This window comes from Sarcophilus harrisii, chromosome 6, assembly GCF_902635505.1.
Source record: "Sarcophilus harrisii chromosome 6, mSarHar1.11, whole genome shotgun sequence".
Taxonomy (NCBI): domain Eukaryota; kingdom Metazoa; phylum Chordata; class Mammalia; order Dasyuromorphia; family Dasyuridae; genus Sarcophilus; species Sarcophilus harrisii.
Window position 1 is genome coordinate 194,414,679 of NC_045431.1, and position 14,152 is coordinate 194,428,830.

General features: G+C 37.3%; 1 protein-coding gene across 14 annotated transcripts in view; it reads right to left on the minus strand.

The window, feature by feature from the left end:
• The window catches only part of PPFIBP2 (PPFIA binding protein 2), a 181,574-nt gene that overhangs the window by 165,350 nt on the left and 2,072 nt on the right, over positions 1–14,152 (minus strand). For 2 of the 14 annotated variants that reach the window (XM_031942171.1, XM_031942166.1), the window contains one exon: positions 3,401–3,513. The exons of the other annotated variants lie outside the window; for them this stretch is intronic. The gene's annotated coding sequence lies outside the window, so the exon portion shown is untranslated. The remainder of the gene's footprint in view (positions 1–3,400; positions 3,514–14,152) is intronic. 14 annotated transcript variants of the gene reach the window in all.

Consider the following 14,152-nt stretch of genomic DNA (forward strand, 5'->3'; position numbering starts at 1 on the left):
CCTGCTTTTCATTCTACCCTAAGGATCATGAGACCTCTCAACTGCACTTGCAGCTGAAACTTTCCAAATGTGTTTGTTGTTTCCCCATTATAATGGGCCCTGTCTTACTTTTCAATGTGTAATCTAATTCTGTAGCTGTAGTAAGTGTATAACAAATGCTTTATTCATTCATTCATTAATTTTCTTTTAGATTTAAACTTGAGTTATATTTGATTCATTCCCAATTTGCAAATCTAAATCTTTGACTTGGAAAGTTTTAAGTCCATAAATTCTCCTTAATGTCTTTTTTGTCACATCCTGGGGTGCTGAGCACCCCTCTCCCCCAGGCACATATTCACTAAGCTGCCTAAATTTTTCCCAGTCCCATGACCTCCTCTTCACCATTCCATCTCTAGCTCTGAGAATAGGACTTAAATCAATCCTAACCATTACTTCCTTCTTTCCATTTATTTACTACATACCATCTTCTAGGACCTTACCTCATGGATAAGAAGGATATGGAGTTTAGAAGGAATATAGGACATAGTCACCTATCAAAATAGATTATAATTTTCTTGGTTGATTTTGTCCACTAAAGTTCTTCTTTGGTGCCTCAGAATCTGGAGATAATGCTGGGCTCTCTAAAAATGGAGATCTTTACTGTGTTTATCTGAAGGGCAGAGAAATATCAGGCCTAAATCCAAGCACCAGGAAATTCAGTAGGGAAGCAACAGAAGACAGAGAAATAAGGAAGACTATTATTATAGTCTAAGTGAGTCATAATAAAGACTTATGCTAGGATGGTGCCATAGAGAACAGAGAGGAAGAGAGGGATTCTACCTTCTCAGTCTCTCTCCTTCCCTCCCTCTCTCTTTTGCTGCTTCTCTCTCTCTGTCTCTCTTCTTCATTTCTCTGCTCTTTCTTCTCACCCTTGCCTGTAAGAAGTCACCCAGTCTCCATTCCAGTCCAGACTGGGTCTCCATTGCTACATGGAATGCTTTTATTCTTCTCTAACTCTGGATCTCTCTCTCCAAAAGGACTGTTCCAAAATTATTCTTTTCTCTCAGTCTCTTATGCCATCTCTTCCCTCAATCTCTTTATGCAGTGAACCTCATCTCCTACTGTACTAAGAAAATAGAAGCCATCTGTTTTGAGTTCAGCCTAACTGATCAATCCATCAATGGAGTTTCAGTTCTACACTGACAGTCTTTCAGATTTATAAAGAGAAGATGGTGCATTTTCTCATGATTTTCTAGAGCTATATGTAGATTAAGTCTTATATAGATTGCAGTGTCCAGCACAGAGCCGGAGATGGGAAATTGGGGAAGGGAAGAGATTACATCTAATGCCTTGTAGTTTGTCCTTCATTCTCCAAGAGGACCATGATATATGTCAAAGAGGTCATAGATAAGAAGGATATGAGAATGGAAAGTGAAAGAAAGACAATTGTGAAGACCAAATGAGCTGCTAATTGTAATGCCATGACATGCAAGTGAATTGGATTTAAGTGAAAGAGGCTGTGCAAGGTCACCTGCCTACCTTTCTCCTCCAGAGTCATCTGGATTCAGTGGCAACATATAGAACAGGACGATTATAAATTGAATGGACTGGACTAGATGATCTCAAAGGTATCTTTTAGCTCCAAATATATCATTTTCACAGAAATATCAATCTAACATGTGTAATATATATACAGTATACAACATGGATACAAAGTAAAAAGCAACAAAATGACTAAAACCTGTTGAAGATTTAATGCCTTCTTTAAAAGTCATCACCTGGACTTGGTTCTTTTTCAACAATGAGGTGATTCGGCCAATTCCAATAACCTTGTGATGAAAAGAGCCATCTGCATCCAGAGAAAGGATGGTGGGGACTGAATTTGAATTACAACATAGTATTTTCACCTTTATTGTTATTGTTTGAGTGCTTGTTTGTTTGTTTTTTTTCTCATTTTTTCCTTTTGGATCTTATTTTTCTTGTGCAGCATGATAAATGTAGAAATTGGTGTAAAAGAATTGTACATGTTTAACCTATTTTGGGTTACTTGCTGTCTAGGGGAGGTGGGAGGTGAGGAGGAAGGGAGAAAAATTTGGAACACAAGGTTTTGCAAGGGTGAATGTTGAAAACTATCTTTGCATGTGTTTTGAAAAGTAAAAAGCTATTTTACAAAAAAAAAAAAAAGTCATCACCATTACTATTGACAGCTAGAGTAAACACCAGATCTCTAAAGAAGTGACTTCATTCTTAAGCTCCAGAGGTTGGAGCTTCAGTTTTGTTACCTTTTATTCAGGCTCTATGATTAGTTCTTTACCCACAATACAGGACCTGAATTTAAACCAGTCTGCCACTAAATCTATATTTCTTGTTCTCATGTCGCAAGGCAAAATGAGTGAACTTTGTATGTGCCATCATATTGAAGAAACAAAACAACACATTTTCAATGCAATACCTGAGATTAAGGATAAAACTGCTAAAAGAAAATTTAACAAAAATATCTTATCTCAACCACATTAAAGCATTTGTGAAAAGTTTATTTGTAGACACTGGGGAGAATATAAAGACAAAAAAGAAAGAAAACAAAGAAAGGAAAAGGAAAAACAATCTCTGAATGCAAGGAGCTTAACATTTCCAATGTAATGGAATGCAATATGTCAACCTATATAGAGAGATAGGAGGTAGCATCTGAATAGAACCTTAAAGAGGAAGGTATGGATTCTAGAAGTGTTGATGAGGAGGGAATAAGACACATAGCCCATGCAAAAACTTAAATATAGGAAATGAAATTCAGAATTTGAGGAATAGCAAATGGGACAGCTGACTGAGATGTAGAACGTATGGAGGGTAATAACATGCTGGTGGAAATGTAGGGGACAGACATATTGTATAGGGTTTTAAATGTCAAAAAGGAAACTATGTTTTATCCCAGAGTCAATAAAAAGTTAATCAATAAATAAATACTAATCACACTACCAGGCATTAAGGAGTCGTTGAAAGGTCTAGAATAGGGGAGTAACTTGGTCATACCTATGACATTAAGAAGATTATTTTGGAAGTTATATGGAGAATGGAAAGTGGAAGGAAGAGAACTGTGAAGACCAAATGAGCTACTAATTGTAAAGCACGGTGTCTAACACATAGTGAACACCATATAAATGTTAGCCATTATTATAGCTATTAAGGATGGAAGCCAATTAGGAGGCTGTTATAATAGTTCCTGTGACAAGCATTCAAATTAGGATGTAGGTGGAATAAGTGGAGAGAAGACAGATGTGAGAAATGTGAGCTTGGACATGACTTAACAACCAAGGAGACAGCATTGCTTAAGCAAGATGCTCAGTCTTCCAAAAGAATGACTACAAACATAAGTTAGTGATTAAGAAGTAAAATTAAATTGAGAAAAAAACCCCAGAATACTCACTCTGAAATAAAGGACACCCACAAAGAGCATCATCACCCAATTGTATCAAGAAAAAGCGGCAGGCAAATAATTTGGGCCCATCTACAGGCAGAACAATCAGAGGGATGGTCGTGCTACCAGAGAAGAAAGGAGGATAGAAACAGAGAGATCCAGAGTCAGATCTGGTAAGACGTTCTTAAAGAATTGAAAAGCATATTCTTAATTACTAGAAGAAATTGAAAAAATGTCACTGAAAAAAAAAAAACAGAGAATATCTGGGAAGCCAATAATAAATAATGTTAGTTTTTGAAACTTAAGGGTAAAGAAATGAGGAAAAATGATATTCTGGAATCACTGCTTAGTTTTTGGTCCCAACTTGCAATTTCATTCCTGTACCAAACTCCTGAGTTCAAAAAGATTATCTCTTAGATTCTAAGTACCCAACAAACTTTACATTTCTCTTAAGACTTGTATTTCTCCTAAACTTCTTTAGTTTCTTTCTCTATACTCTATTTGTATTTTTTATATCCTACAGTCATGAAGACCTCAGTTCAAATCCTGTCCCAAGACACTAGCTATGTGAACCTGGGTAAGGTACTTAAACTGCCAAAGTTTCTTCAGTTGTAAAGTGGGGATTCCAAGACTATTATGAAATCAGATATTTGTAAAGTGCATAGGTGCTTAATAAATCCTTCCTTTCTTCCTACTCTTTGATAAATCACTCAACTACTCTGTCTTCATTTTTTTCGTTTAATTAGATGGTTTCTAATTCTAGTTGCAAACTATGAATCTTTGAGACAAAGAAATTATCCTTTTTTTTTTTTTTTTAAAGAATGATTATTTTTAATTAATGTTAATGATGAGGTCCTGGGTTAGTAGGGGGAGTTGGCAGAGAAAGAATGATAAGATTACTCCTTGAGGCAAGCAGGGAAAGATACTGATCAGGATTACTTAACCTTACAATCCCAGCTTCTGGGAGGTCATTGATACCCCACATTGCTGTGTCCAGTCCCTGAGGTTAAATTTCTCCTACAAATCTGCCTATGGCCCAAGCCATCCTTGCTGAACCCTTTTGTTTTAACCAGTCACAGTGCTAAATTCCTCTATGGATTTAGTCTATCATTGAGTATATCCTTTCTCCTAGTTAATTGTGAGTTCCACTAGGGAACTTATCTTTCCCATTGTTAATTAAAAAACAAAAAAACAAAAAAAAACCTTTCCTAGCTAACTATTGCTCTCCAAATCTATTTCATATTTACCATTCCTGGTGCCCATTGTATCTCTTCATTTTGCTTGTAACCTCTTCTATCAAATATCTTTTGCCAAAGAGAATGGCCATTGTGATTCTTCCTAAGATTTTGCAAACCCCAACATTTGATGCTAAACTCCAAACACATCCTTAATGTAAATGTTAAATTAATTCCTAATATATAGCAATATATCAATTATTCCATATTATCATGTGCCATATGTGTCATGGTTATAAAATTCATACAATATTGGGGAAATAATTTGCACAATAAATGATATCAAAAATAATTTTATAACAAATGTATTAAAGGCCTCTGGCATGACATCATATTTATCTTTAAAATAGTAAAAAGTACGAACGAAAAGAAATTTGAAAACCATGAGCAAGCTTTATATGGAATGAAGAAACATTAGAAGGAATCATCTTAAAGCCCACCAGTGGCTAGTGATTCAAAAAAAGTTTTTGAAATGAATGATTTCTATTTTGATAATATCATTTCCTTGTTATCCATGTTTTCATATTCTCAGAATGGAAGACAGATTGTTTAATTCATTCCTCTTAGACTTTCTCTTGGAAAATGAACTTCTAAACTACTCAAATATAATGGAAGAACAATTAAAATTGGAAATATTTTAATAATGTAAAATGCTTCTTAAGTCCTTTTTGGCTCTGTGGCAAAATTCTCTCATTATCAAACATTAAACATGAGTCATGATAAGAACTTTTTATATTTTTATTTTTTAAGTTTACTATTCAATATACTTCTTTCCTACTGAATACAATTTATGTCATGAATAAAAAAAGTTCAGATTCAACCAAATTATAAAAATGAAGGGGGAAAAAAACACTTTGCTCCTCTTCTGAGACCTCTCCAAACAGTTTTTTTCTGATCCATAATTATTTTCTGTTGTCATCAAAAGAGATGGCTAGCTCCTAAGTCACTGCCCAAAATGCAGCGACTATTGACTCTTGGAGCAATTTAGATGTCATTTACAGGGTAAAAGAGCAATAGAAGGAAAAATTATCAGAGTTATTATCATACCTCTTTCAATAATCATTCTTTTCCTTTCAAGGGACCAAAAAATCCCCAAGTGTAATAAAAATCTGCTTCATTCTTGGATTATTACATTAGTAACCTCCAGGCATGGATTCCAAGAACAGACTTTCTGGTGAACTTTTCACTCACTTATAGGGACAAAGAAGAAGAAAACAGTATTCTCCCTGACTCTTGCTGTAAACAAATGTCAAAATTACTAACCAAGTAAGCCCATGGCATTGGTTCATTTTCCCACCTCCTCTTCTAACCAACTAATTCAAAACAGAATTTCTCTGTAAGACATGGGATGACACCTGATACAATATACTTTTTTTTTTTTTTTGAACTCTTACTTCTCATTTCTCTTCTTGATTCAGAGGAATAGAGAAAGTTTGACTTCCAGGCCTTGTTCAGATTTTAAGCAGTAAATGTGTGCTGTCTCACTGATTTCTGGACTGGTCACCCCTCAAAGATTTGAAAATGCTTTAAGTTTTTTTTTTTTTTTCTTTTTCTTTTCTATTCTTTAAAAAGCATGACACATGTTGTGGGGAACTTCCAGGGTGGAAACTCCCTTTATAGATAGGCAAAATAGCTTTCACTTTATCATCTTGGAGATCTGCTTGAGGCTAAGAGTGGTTAAGTCAAGTCAACAAACTTAATAAAAGCCTTAATAAAAGGCACTTAATAAGTGCCTACTATACAAAGAAAGAAAAAAAATCCCTCTTAAGGAGCTGTGTATTGGACAGACAACTTGTAAATTATGTACAAACATGATATAGTCAAGATGAAGATTATCATAGCATAAACACTGAGGGAGGCTGGGAAAGAATTCTTTGGAGAAAGGGAGGGGCATTGTTAAGGATATAGAATAAAGGGTTTGTTGAAGAAATTGCTTTCTTAGGGAACCTTGAAAAACAGCAGAAACAACCACTTATGGAGGATAAATTCAATCTTGAATGGGCTACTTAAGTGAATAGGGGTGGAGAAATTAAAAAAAGAGGAAGAGAAAGACTATCACAGGATCATAATTTGTTTGCCAAAAATCCCCTTTAGGAACTTCGTATTCTCCTGTTCCCTTTTAAAAGTTGTGCTGGAGAAATCTTGCTCTTAGTCAAGTCCACTGCATTATCTCCCAGCCTTCTTCTTCTTCTTTTTTTTTTTTTTTTTTTTTTTACAATTTTGTCATAAAATACTCTATTCTGTTTAATGTAAAAAATACCTCCCTTCTAATCCCAGTACTGATTTATATCACAGGCCCAGATTTCTCTTTGTCTTGGAGCCTCAGGCTCTCTCCCAGGAGCTCAGATGCTTGGCTGGTAGCGATATGGAGGAAAAACCATAGGGTTTAAATCTTGGCACTTGTTGCTACTTATTATCTGTAGGACTTGGGCAAGTCTGTTAGATTTATATACTTATTTTATACACCTATATATAAGGTCATGTAAAAATTGCTCAGAGTCATCTACCCAGAGAAAGGACTATGGGAACTGAGTGTGGACCATAACATAGAATTTTCACTCTCTTATTGTTTGCTTGCATTTTTGTTTTCCTTCAAGTTTTTTTCTTTTTCTTTCTTGATCTGATTTTTCTTGTGCAGCAAGATAATGGTCTAACTATGTATACATATACTGGATTTAACATATATTTTAACATATTTAACATGTATTGGTCTATCTGCCATCTAGGGAAGAGGGTGGAGGGAAGGAGGGGGAAAAGTTGTAACACAAGGTTTTGCAAGGGTCAATGCTGAAAAATTACCCATGCATATATTTTGTAAATAAAAAGCTATAATAATAAAAAATTTGAAAATAAATTTTTTTTTTCAGAAAAAAAGGGTTACTAGTGGAAAAAAGTTTAAGAAGCCCTACAGCAGATGAATCCTCGTTCTCTTCAGCTAACTATGATATGCTGACTTTGTCTAACTCTGGAATCAAGGTAAACTTGGTTCCAAAGCTCTACTTCCAGAATGCAGAAACTAGGAGTTTCTCCTAGTTATGGAGTATCTAGGAGATTCCAAAATTACTCATTAGTCTGACCAATGATGCCAGAAAGGAATAACATGAGACCACTCAGAGGTGAGGACTGCACCCCTCCTTATTTCTGTAGGTACATAGATAGCTAGGTAGCGTGATAGAGCATTCATTCTCAGGAAGAACTAAATTCAAAATCCAGCCTTAGACACTAGTTAGCTGTGATATCCTAGGTAAATCCGTTAATCGATCAGTCTCAGTTTCTTTATTTGTAAAATGAGCTAAGAAAGGAAATGTTAAATCACTTTAGAAAACCTCAAACGGAGTCACAAAGATTTAAACAACAAAAACTTGGTGTCACAGTTAATAAAAGCAATGGGTTTCTACTGCAAGGAATTTTCTCACAAATGGTGATTGCAATATCCCTGATCTAGAGAAATGTTTAGCCCAGACAAAAGACTAATTCCCAACTATCACACTGCTCAGCCTAGAAGCTCAGTGCCAGCGGGACTGGGCTTCTCTGCCTAGTCCACTGGCCTTTACAGCAAATACAACTGAATCTCTACCAAAAGCAGGGCTCTGGACCATACTAATGCTGTTCTCTTATCCACAGTGGGATCGCAGGACGTTCTCCTTTAGGTCAGAAAGAGGTAAAGAGACAATCTCTTTGCAAAGATATCATTAGAGGACCTTGTTTCTCTGTCATTCTGTATTATAGAAACTCTTACCCATCTGAGTTCCAGCTCTCTCCTAATCCAATTAGCACAGTATACAGGAAAAAAGGTATGCTGATAGGTATTTCTGACTCATGTGGCAGGCTACACAGAAGGCTGGCTGTCAGATGTGTGGGGGTCCCTTGAGGCCTTAGTCTGGCTCCAGTGGGGAAATACCACATCCCAGATAATTGGTGCCTTGGGACACTGAAGTGAAGTCACAGAGAGCCATTTGGATTGATTAGCCCAGTGCTAACTCCTTCCTGCCCCAGATTTGGCTGACCTTTGACTAAGTACTAGAGCTTTAAAGTATGGGACCATATAGGTTCCTTGGGATGGTGAGATACTGATCATTTTCCTGGGGGGTGGGGAGTGCTAGGAAAAAGATCTCATGAGCTTCCATGGAGCCCAGGATTGTAAAGAGGCTACAAAGCTGATTCAAACAATTGAAAATTCTTGTGAACTCAAAAGATTTAGGTTGAGAAGCCAAGATAATAATAGTCATAATAATAGCTAGTATTCATATAGTATTTTAAGGTTTGTAAGGTTATAATGACTATCTCATTTTTATCCTCACAACAACCCTGAAAGGAGGTACTTTTCTTATCCCCATTTTAGAGAGGATTAAAGTGAGAAAGACAGAGGTTAAGTGACTTGCCCATTAGGATCACACAGCTAGTAAGTACTTGAGGGAAGGATTTTGAATTCAAGTCTTCCTGACTCATCATCTACCTATAATGGGTAAGACCTCTCCCTATCCCCTATTTTGGTCTCTTGATCAATCTTACTGAACCTAACAAAGGTAAAGTAATTTTTCTGACCTCACAGAATAGTTTGAAAATGGGAATAAAATGTTTCCTTTTATTGTTACATTGTGGAAAATCATAATGGAAACAAGTGAAATATTGGTCTACATTAGTGATATTGATCAGAGAAAATATGATTGGAAAAGGAGGAGGGCAGAACATGAAGTGAGGACAAATATAATGTTTCCATTTATTGTTATACATTGCATTACAGTGCACTAAAAAACCATAACGGAGACAACTGAAACATTGGTCTGCATTAGTGATATTGATATGAGAAAATGATTAGAAAAGAAGGAGGGCAGGACATGAAGTGAGGATGAAGGATAAGCAAAGGGCAGTCCTTGTACTGTGCTGGTGTCCAGGGAAAATTAACGACAGCAACCAAAGAAAAAAAAATTCCTCAAAACCGTACAGATAAGTCAACAATCTAAAGACACAGATTGTTGTTGAGTTGAATGAAGATCCAGCCAAGGAGTCTGAGATGTGATCAGATAGATAAGAGAAAAATCAAGGAAACAGTAGTGCACAAAAACTTAAGAAAGGGACATCAAGAGGGTAATTTCCAGTCTTGAACCAGGACTATAGAGAGTCAAGAAGGATGAGGACTGAGAAAGGGCCACTGGATTTCACAGTCAAGAGAACATTAATAACTTTGGAGTAATCTGTGTTGGATGAGGAGGCTGGAAGCCAGACAGTAGGGAGTTAAAATGAGAGAACAAAGAAAGGAAGTAAAAATACCTATTTACAGATGGTCTTATCAAGGAATTTAGCCACTAAATGGAGGAGAAATATAATTCGACTGAATGAGTCAAGTGAGGATTTCTCGATGGGGAAGATACAAACATATTTGTAGGCAGCAAGAAAGCAGCCAGATAGGGATAGAGGGAACAATTTCCTCGAGAAGATGGAATGGAATCAATCACTGCATGTTGAAGGGCTTACTTTGGCAAGAGGAAGGCCATCTCTTCATGTGAGATAAAGGTAATGGAGGAGATAGTAACAAAAGGCATTTGGGTGATATGAGATGTGGCAGAAGAAGTGGGAGCTTTTGGCACCCAACCTGAATTTTTTTCAGTAAAACATGAGTCAAGTTGAGAGGATAGATGAAGGATAGCCTTGGGAGGTTTAGAGAGTGATGAAGAGGTTTATAAGAGTCACTATGCTGAGAGAGACAGTAAATTAATTAGGAAGGTTCAAAAGGATTGCTGTTAGGTATTTAGGACACAGTTGAGGTTATGTAACAAATTTGTAGTAAACCCAGTCAGCATGGTCTCAAGATTTTCCCCAGCTTCATTTAGTTGTATGGGTGTAGGAGCAAAGGCGGCAAAAGGAGAGATCTAAGGCTGAGTGAGGATTGGCAGTATGAAGCAAAGGACTTAAAAGACCAGTGTAGCTTTGAATTGGTCCACCTAAAGAGGGGAAGAGGAGGGGAAAAGAGAATAGCTAATGTTGGGGTGACAGTCTGGGAGAGAAACAGTATTAGACCAAGAGTTCACAGGATAATAGGGTTTGGGGTAACAAAACAATAGAAGTGGGAAAAAAAGAGAAGGGAGTTTCAGAGTACATGAACACGAAGGTAAAACGTATAGGCAATGACATAATCGAGAATATGACCAACTTTGTGAATGGTTGTAGTGGGTCATGTGGAACAAGTATGTCAAAAAATTACGAAATGAGAGTGTTCAAGGGAATAGGATTGTGTATGTGGAAGTCGTCTCACATGAGGGCAGGAGTTAGAGAGGAAAGATTGTGAAACAGGTAATGAACACATTGAAGAAAGAAGGGCAGAGTCCTGGAGCTGTTAACAGCTACCAGAACTCTGATTGGGTGGTAGATATGAATAGGGTGAACCCTAGAGGCCAGGTCCCTGAGTGATAGTGGTGAAGGGACAATCTGGAAGTGGTGATGGGGAGCACTGAGTATTCCAATTCCTGCGTCTCAGGAGAGGCAGGGAGAGGAGAAATGAGTTAAAAGTATAGCCATTCAACAACAAGACTATCTGATGGATGTGGCTCTCTTCAACATTGAGATGATTCAAACCAGCTCCATTTGTGCAGTGATGGAGAGAGCCATCTACACCCTGAGAGAGAACCATGGGAACAGAGGGTGGAATACAACACAGCATTCTCACTCTCTCTGTTATTTGCTTGCATTTTGGTTTTTTTCCCCTCAGTTTTTCTTTTTCTTCCTTCCTGATCTGATTTTTCTTGCACAACCAGATAACTGTATAAATATGTATATTGGAGCTAACATGTATTTCAACATATTTAACATACGTTAATGAGACAGATGTACTTGTTTATTTTCACATAATTTATTAAATCTTGGTAGAATATTTGATACCTCTTATTGTTGCTAATTTTTTTTAATGATCCCCACATGTTTAATGACACCCCCCCAGTGTCATTAACCCTCATGGTTAATGAGACCCCCCCCAGTTTAAGAAGAGCATACAATGGAAGGGATATTTAGGTTTAGAGTAGAGTAGGGGAATGGGATTAAGGGATGAGGTGAGGGAGAACAGTTCAAAATCATTGCGATAAGGAGAGTATGACTAAGGGGATTGCTTAATATTGACTCTGTCATCGACTTTTCAGGCAAATCTTTTTGTTTGGGATCTCAGTTGATTCCTAGGTAAATGAATATATTAAAATATCTGCTTCATTTCCTAGGCAGAGGTAACTTGAAGTCCACAGACAAGACCTTGGTATTATCATGACAAAGAATAAGCATTCTACTTCAATAAGAGATTTCTTTGCAGAAGATAAGCATGGCTTCAAATGAATCCTTAGCAACATCCAGGAATGGTCAGGGGCTGAGGTCAAAGGTACAAGTCTGAAAAATCTTCCTTTATCCCATGACTGACTTCAGACAGCAAATCACTTAGCCAAGCTCAATCTTTCATCCTCTCCCAAGAGCTATAAATTGTTCACCAAAGTAAGGGTTAGGAATCCCAATGCCTACCGCCTCCCATGAAGGCATTCCTGGAAAGGAGCTTAGCCCTTGCTAGGAAATACTTCTTTGTGTGAAGGGGAAGGTGTAAATAATGGGGTGATTTGAGTAAGATCAAATCAAGAGCTGTTTTTGAGCTTCCTAAGACTATTGTCTGAATCTTGTTTGGAAGATGTGTTTATCTCCTTGGGAAAGATGAAAAACCTAAATCCCATGATGCTAATTTGTTTTTAAGATGTCACTAAAGAAAAAACTCATTTCTTTTCCTCCCACTTTCCAAGCCTTCTCTCTGTCCTCTCTTGTCTATCCCCACATCCTATTCTATACTACATTTCTACTCCCAAATTCTAACCTTGTGCTTACAACTCATTTGTCATTTCCTGTTTAAAAAAAAAAAAAAAAAAACTATCTAGGGGCAACTAAGTGGCAAAGTGGATAGAGTACCAGTCCTGAAGTCAGGAGGACCTGAGTTCAAATTCAACTTCAGATACTTACCACTTATTAGCTGTGTGACCCTGGGCAAGCCACTTAACTCTAATTGCCTCCAAAAAAAAGTTATCTGGCCTTTTGAGCCCAAAGAAAGAGGTGTTTGGGAAGACGTTTTCACAACAAGGAAAAAAAAAGCCAGATTTTTATTTCATGTAAGCAGCAATAATGGAAGCCTGTGTTCAAGCTCTAGATATTGTTCCAACATATCATTATCACACTCCTATAAACAGAACCTCACCAAAAAAAAATTGATAAAGATGGCATACCACCAGATCAATAAAGGATAGACCAATAAAGTCAGACTTCTAATACCGCCTAAGTTGGGATGAGAACCATCTAAACTTTTCCCTATCCCTTCTTAGCATCAAAGATCTAGAAATAGGTGAGACTTCAGAGGCTTGGAGTCTTTACTAGCTGTGTGATCTTGGGCAAGTCACTTAAATCTCAGTAGGCCTAAATACACCCTGGAAAACCGGATTTAGATAAAGTCTATTGAGATTCAAATATAGCTACTTGACTAAGAGCTTTAAAACGCTAAAAGCTCTCACTGACCGCTAACAGATGCCAGTACAAATTTCATTCGCCTTATTTTATGAGTACCCATGGCTCACAAAGAATGTAAAGAATAATTGTTTCTGTTCTTTCTCAAGGCCACTAGGGTAGTAAGCATCAGAATTGGGATTTGATTAGGTCTTAGAACTTCCTCAGATCTTTACTAGTTGTGTGATCTTGGGCAAATTTAGTCATTTAGTCATAAATTTAAGTTTACCTTAATACACTCTGGAAAACCAAGCTTTAATAAAGCCCCCTGGGATTCAAATGGAGCTACTAGATTTAAGTCTTTAAATCCAAATCATCTGACTTTCATGAACTGGCCAATAATAGGCACCAACCCAAATCTCATTTGCTCATTATTTAGTTTTTCTTGGCTCACAAGGAATCTAAATAGCAATTATTTCTGATCTGGTCATTTAGTTCACCTTCTCATTTTGCAGATAAGGCTAAGGGATTTATTTCAGTTCACACAGTAATATGGCCAGAATTTAAATCCAAGCATTCTGGTTCCACAATGTTCTTCTTCATTTCTTCCATCCGATTGCCTTCTTCTACACTAGGGCTAGGGTCCTGTTCCCCCCCCCCCCCCCCCCCCCCCCCCCCCCCCCCCCCCCCCCCCCCAGCTCCCATTTATCAGGCTGTTATAAAAATACAGGATTTAGCTACTAGGAGAGGTTGGTTAGAGAGCTAGATTTGGGAGTCATCAGCCTAGAAGTGATCACTGAAGTCACAGGGTGGATAAGTTCACAGTGTAAAGAGAAAGGAGGCAAGAACAGATATCCTGGGAGGGCAACCACTAGAAAAAGCCAAGTTCTGTAATAGAGATGCCATGCCCTTTCAGGGAAGCTAGATGGCACAATAGAGAAAGCACTGGCCTGGGAGTCAGGAGTTCAAATTCAAATGCAATTTTTTATTATTATTTACATTTTCCCTTTACCCACAGACTGCTTTCCATTGGCACAAAGGATCTCAAGTTGATGTAAATTTCTGTTAAAGG